This window comes from Eumetopias jubatus, unplaced genomic scaffold (assembly GCF_037043125.1).
Source record: "Eumetopias jubatus isolate StellerSeaLion01/CBP00866 unplaced genomic scaffold, mEumJub1_p1.0 scaffold_8, whole genome shotgun sequence".
Taxonomy (NCBI): Eukaryota; Metazoa; Chordata; class Mammalia; order Carnivora; family Otariidae; genus Eumetopias; species Eumetopias jubatus.
The window spans coordinates 77,440,253-77,445,314 of NW_028274814.1; positions in this window are offsets into that span (position 1 = coordinate 77,440,253).

Consider the following 5,062-nt stretch of genomic DNA (forward strand, 5'->3'; position numbering starts at 1 on the left):
GATCATGACCTGAGCTGAAGGCAGATGCTTAATGATTGAGCCCCCCCAGGCGCCCCTTATCAATCCCTTTTTTAAAATCTTTTTTTATTTTTCATTTTTAGAGTCATATTCTATCCCTTTATAGTAGTTAACCTTATTTTTGGTATATATATATATGTATATATATATATAAGTTGTTCTCTCTTTAAAATTTTGGGATACACTTTCCTCTAACAGACCAAAATATACCATAAATCTCTAGTGTATGGCTTTGTTCTAGTCTCCTGCCTGATGACATTCTCTCCCCCCCCCTTTTTTTTTAATTTCTCTTCTTTCTTTTTTCAACCAACTTCTTATCAATTCCTTTTATAAAATATAATTTTCATTTTTACAGTCATATTCCATACCTTCATCATATTTACCCTTATTTTTATACACATATAAGCTTTTCTTTCTTTAAAATTTTGGGAGGCAGTTTCTTCTAACAGACCAAAATACACCCAAAATCTAGTGTGTGGCACTGATCTATTCACCAGCCTGATCATAGTTGATCATATTCTTTTTTTCTATCTTTTTCTTTTCCTTTTTTTTCTTTTTTCTTTCTTTCCCTTTCTTTCCCCTCAGTTTCAGGTCTCTTCTGATTTGTTTAGCGTATATTTTTCTGGGGTCGTTGTTACCCTGTTAGCATTTTGTTCTCTCATTCATCTATTCTCCTCTGCACAAAATGACAAGATGGAAAAAATCACCTTAAAAAAAAGGAACAAGAGTGAGTACCAACTGCCAGGGACCTAATCAATATGGACATTAGTAAGATGTTGGAACTACAGTTCAGAATGATGATTATAAAGATACTAGCTGGGCTTAAAAAAAAAAGCATGGAAGATATTGGAGAAACCCTTTCTGGAGAAATAAAAGAACTAAAATCTAACCAAGTCAAAATCAAAAAGGCTATTAATGAGGTGTAATAAAAAATGGAGGCTTTAACTGCTAGGATAAGTGAGGCAGAAGAGAGAATTAGTGATATAGAAGACCAAATGATGGAGAATAAAGAAGTTGAGAAAAAGAGAGATAAACAACTACTGGATCACGAGGGCAGAATCCGAGAGATAAGTTATACCATAAGAAGACACAATATTAGAATAATTGGGATCCTAGAAGAAGAAGAGAGGGGCAGAAGGTATATTGGAGCAAATTATACCAGAGAACTTCCCTAATTTGGGGAAGGAAACAGGCATCAAAATCCAGGAAGCACAGAGAACCCCCCTCAAAATCAATAAAAATAGGTCAAAATCTAAGAGTAAAACTTACGAGTCTCACAGACAAAGAGAAAATCCTGAAAGCAGCTCGGGAGAAGAGATCTGTAACCTACAATGATAGAAACATTAGATTGGCAACAGACCTATCCACAGAGACCTGGCAAGCCAGAAAGGACTGGCATGATATAGTCAGAGCACTAAATGGGAAAAATATGCAGCCAAGAATACTATATCCAGCTAGCCTGTCATTGAAAATAGGAGAGGCGGGCACCTGGGTGTCTCAGTTGGTTAAGCGACTGCCTTCAGCTCAAGTCATGATCCTGGAGTCCCAGGATCAAATCCCGTGTCAGGCTCCCTGCTCAGCAGGGAGTCTGCTTCTCCCTCTGGCCCTCCCCACTCTCATGCTCTCTCTATCTCATTCTCTCTCTCAAATAAATAAATGAAATCTTAAAAAAAAAAAAAGAAAGAAAGAAAATAGAAGGATAGATAAAAAGCTTCCAGGACAAACAAAAACCAAAGGAATTTGAAAACACAAAAAAAGCCCTACAAGAAATATTGAAAGGGGTCCTCTAAGCAAAGAGAGAACCTAAAAGTAACATAGACCAGAAAGGAACACAGACAATATACAGTAACAGCCACCTTACAGGCAATACAATGGCACTAAATTCATATCTTTCCATTGTTACCCTGAATATAAATGGGCTAAATGTCCCAATCAAAAGACACAGGGTATCAGATTGGATAAGAAAACAAGACCCATTGATATGCTGTCTGCAAGAGACTCATTTTAGACCCAAAGACACCTCCAGATTGAAAGTGAGGGGGGGTAGAAAACCATTTACCATCCTAATGGCCACCAAAAGAAAGTTGTGGCTTTCTTATATAAAGATGACAATCCTTATATCAGACAAATAAGAATTTAAACCAAAGACTATAATAAGAGGTGAGGAAGGACACTTTAGCCTACTTAAAGGGTCTATCCAACAAGAAGATCTAACAATTGTAAATATCTATGCCCCTAACATGGAAGCAGCCAATTATATAAGCCAATTAATAACAAAAGCAAAGAAACACATTGACAACAATACAATAATAGTGGGGGACTTTAACACCCCCCTCACTGAAATGGACAGATCATCCAAGCAAAAATCAACAAGGAAATAAAGACTTTAAATGACACATTGGACCAAATGGACTTCACAGATATATTCAGAACATTCCATCACAAAGCAACAGAATAAACATTCTTCTCTAGTGCCCATGGAACATTCTCCAGAATAGATCACATCCTAGGTCACAAATTAGGTCTCAACTGGTACCAAAAGATTGGGATCATTCCCAGCATATTTTCAGACCACAATGCTTTGAAACTAGAACTCAATCACAAGAGGAAAGTTGGAAAGAACTCAAATACATGGAGGCTAAAGAGCATCCTACTAAAGAATGAATGAGTCAACCAGGAAATTAAAGAAGAATTAAAAAAAAATTCATGGAAACCAATGAAAATGAAAACACAACTGTTCAAAATCTTTGGGATACAGCAAAGGCGGTCCTAAGAGGAAAGTATATAGCAATACAAGCCTTTCTGAAGAAACAAGAAAGGTCTCAAATACACAACCTAACCCTACATCTAAAGGACCGGGAGAAAGAACAGCAAATAAAGCCTAAACCCAGCAGGAGAAGAGAAATAATAAAGATCAGAGCAGAAATCAATGAAATAGAAACCAAAGGAACAGTAGAACAGATCAACGAAACTAGGAGCTGGCTCTTTGAAAGAATAAGATTGATAAAACTTTGGCCAGACTTATCAAAAAGGGAAGAGAAAATACCCAAATAAATAAAATCATGATGAAAGAGGAGAGACCACAACCAACACCGAAGAAATACAAACATATTATGAGCAAATATATGCCAGCAAATTAGATAATCTGGAAGAAATGGATGCATTCCTAGAGTTGTATAAACTACCAAAACTGAACCAGGAAGAAATAGAAAACCTGAACAGACCTATTACCACTAAGGAAATTGAAGCAGTCATCAAAAAATCTCCCAACAAACAAGAGCCCAGGGCCAGATGGCTTCCCAGGGGAATTCTATCAGACATTTCAAGAAGAATTAATACCTATTCTTCTGAATCTGTTCCAAAAAATAGAAATGGAAGGAAAACTTCCAAACTCGTTTTATGAGGCCACCATTACCTTGATCCCAAAACCAGACAAACACCCCCACCAAAAAGGAGAATTACAGACCAATATCCCTGATGAACATGGATGCAAAAATTCTCACCAAAATACTAGCCAGTAGGATCCAACAGTACATTAAGAGGATTATTCACCATGGCCAAGTGGGATTTATTCCTGGGCTGCAGGGTTGGTTCAACATCCACAAATCAATCAACGTGATACAATACATTAATAAAAGAAAGAACAAGAACCATATGATCCTCTCAATAGATGCAGAAAAAGCATTTGACAAAGTACAATATACTTTCTTGATCAAAACTCTTCAGAGTATAGGGATAGAGGGTACATACCTCAGTATCATAAAAGCCATCTATGAAAAAACCCACAGCGAGTATCATTCTCAATGGGGAAAAACTGAGAGCTTTCCCCCTAAGGTCAGGAACATGGCAGGGATGTCCATTATCATCATTGCTATTCAACATAGTATTAAAAGTCCTAGCCACAGCAATCAGACAAGAAAAAGAAATAAAAGCCATCTGAATCGGCAAGGAAGAAGTCAAACTCTCAATCTTTGCAGATGATATGATATTTTATGTATAAAACCCAAAAGACTCCACCCTCAAACTGCTAGAACTCATACAGGAATTCAGTAAAGTGGCAGGATATAAAATCAATGCACAGAAATCAGTGGCATTCCTATACACCAACAACAAGACAGAAGAGAAATTAAGGAGTCAATCCCATTTACAATTGCACCCCAAACCACAAAATACCTAGGAATAAATCTAACCAAAGAGGCAAAGGATCTATAAAACTATAAAATACTCATGAAAGAAATTGAGGAAGACAAGGAAAAATGTTCCATGCTCATGGATTGGAAGAACAAATATTGTGAAGATGTCAATGCTACCTAGAGCAATCTACACATATAATGCAATCCCTATCAAAATACCATCCACTTTTTTCAAAGAAATGGAACAAATAATCCTAAAATTTGTTTGGAACCAAAAAAGACCCTGAATAGCCAGAAGAAGGTTGAAAAAGAAAAGCAAAGCTGGTGGCATCACAATTCAGGACTTCAAGCTTTGTTACAAAGCTGTAATCATCAAGACAGTATGGTACCGGCACAAAAACAGACACAAAGATCAATGGAACAGAATAGAGAGCCCAGAAATGGACCCTCAACTCTATGGTCAACTAATCTTCGACAAAGCAGAAAAGAATGTCCAATGGAAAAAGACAGTCTCTTCAACAAATGGTGTTGGGAAAATTGGACAGCCACATGCAGAAGAATGAAACTGGACCATTTCCTTATACCACACACAAAAGTAGACTCAAAATGGTTGAAAGACCTCAGTGTGAGGCAGGAGTCCATCAAAATCCTAATGGAGAACACAGGCAGCAACATTTTCGATCTCACCCACAGCAACTTCTTCCTAGAAACATCACCAAAGGCAAGGGAAGCAAGGGCAAAAAGGAACTATTGGGACTTCATCAGGATAAAAAGCTTTTGCACAGCAAAAGAAACAGTCCACAAAACCAAAAGACAACCGACAGAATGGGAGAAGATATTTGCAAATGACATATCAGATAAAGGACTAGTATCCAAAATCTATAAAGAACTTATCAAACTCAACACCCAAA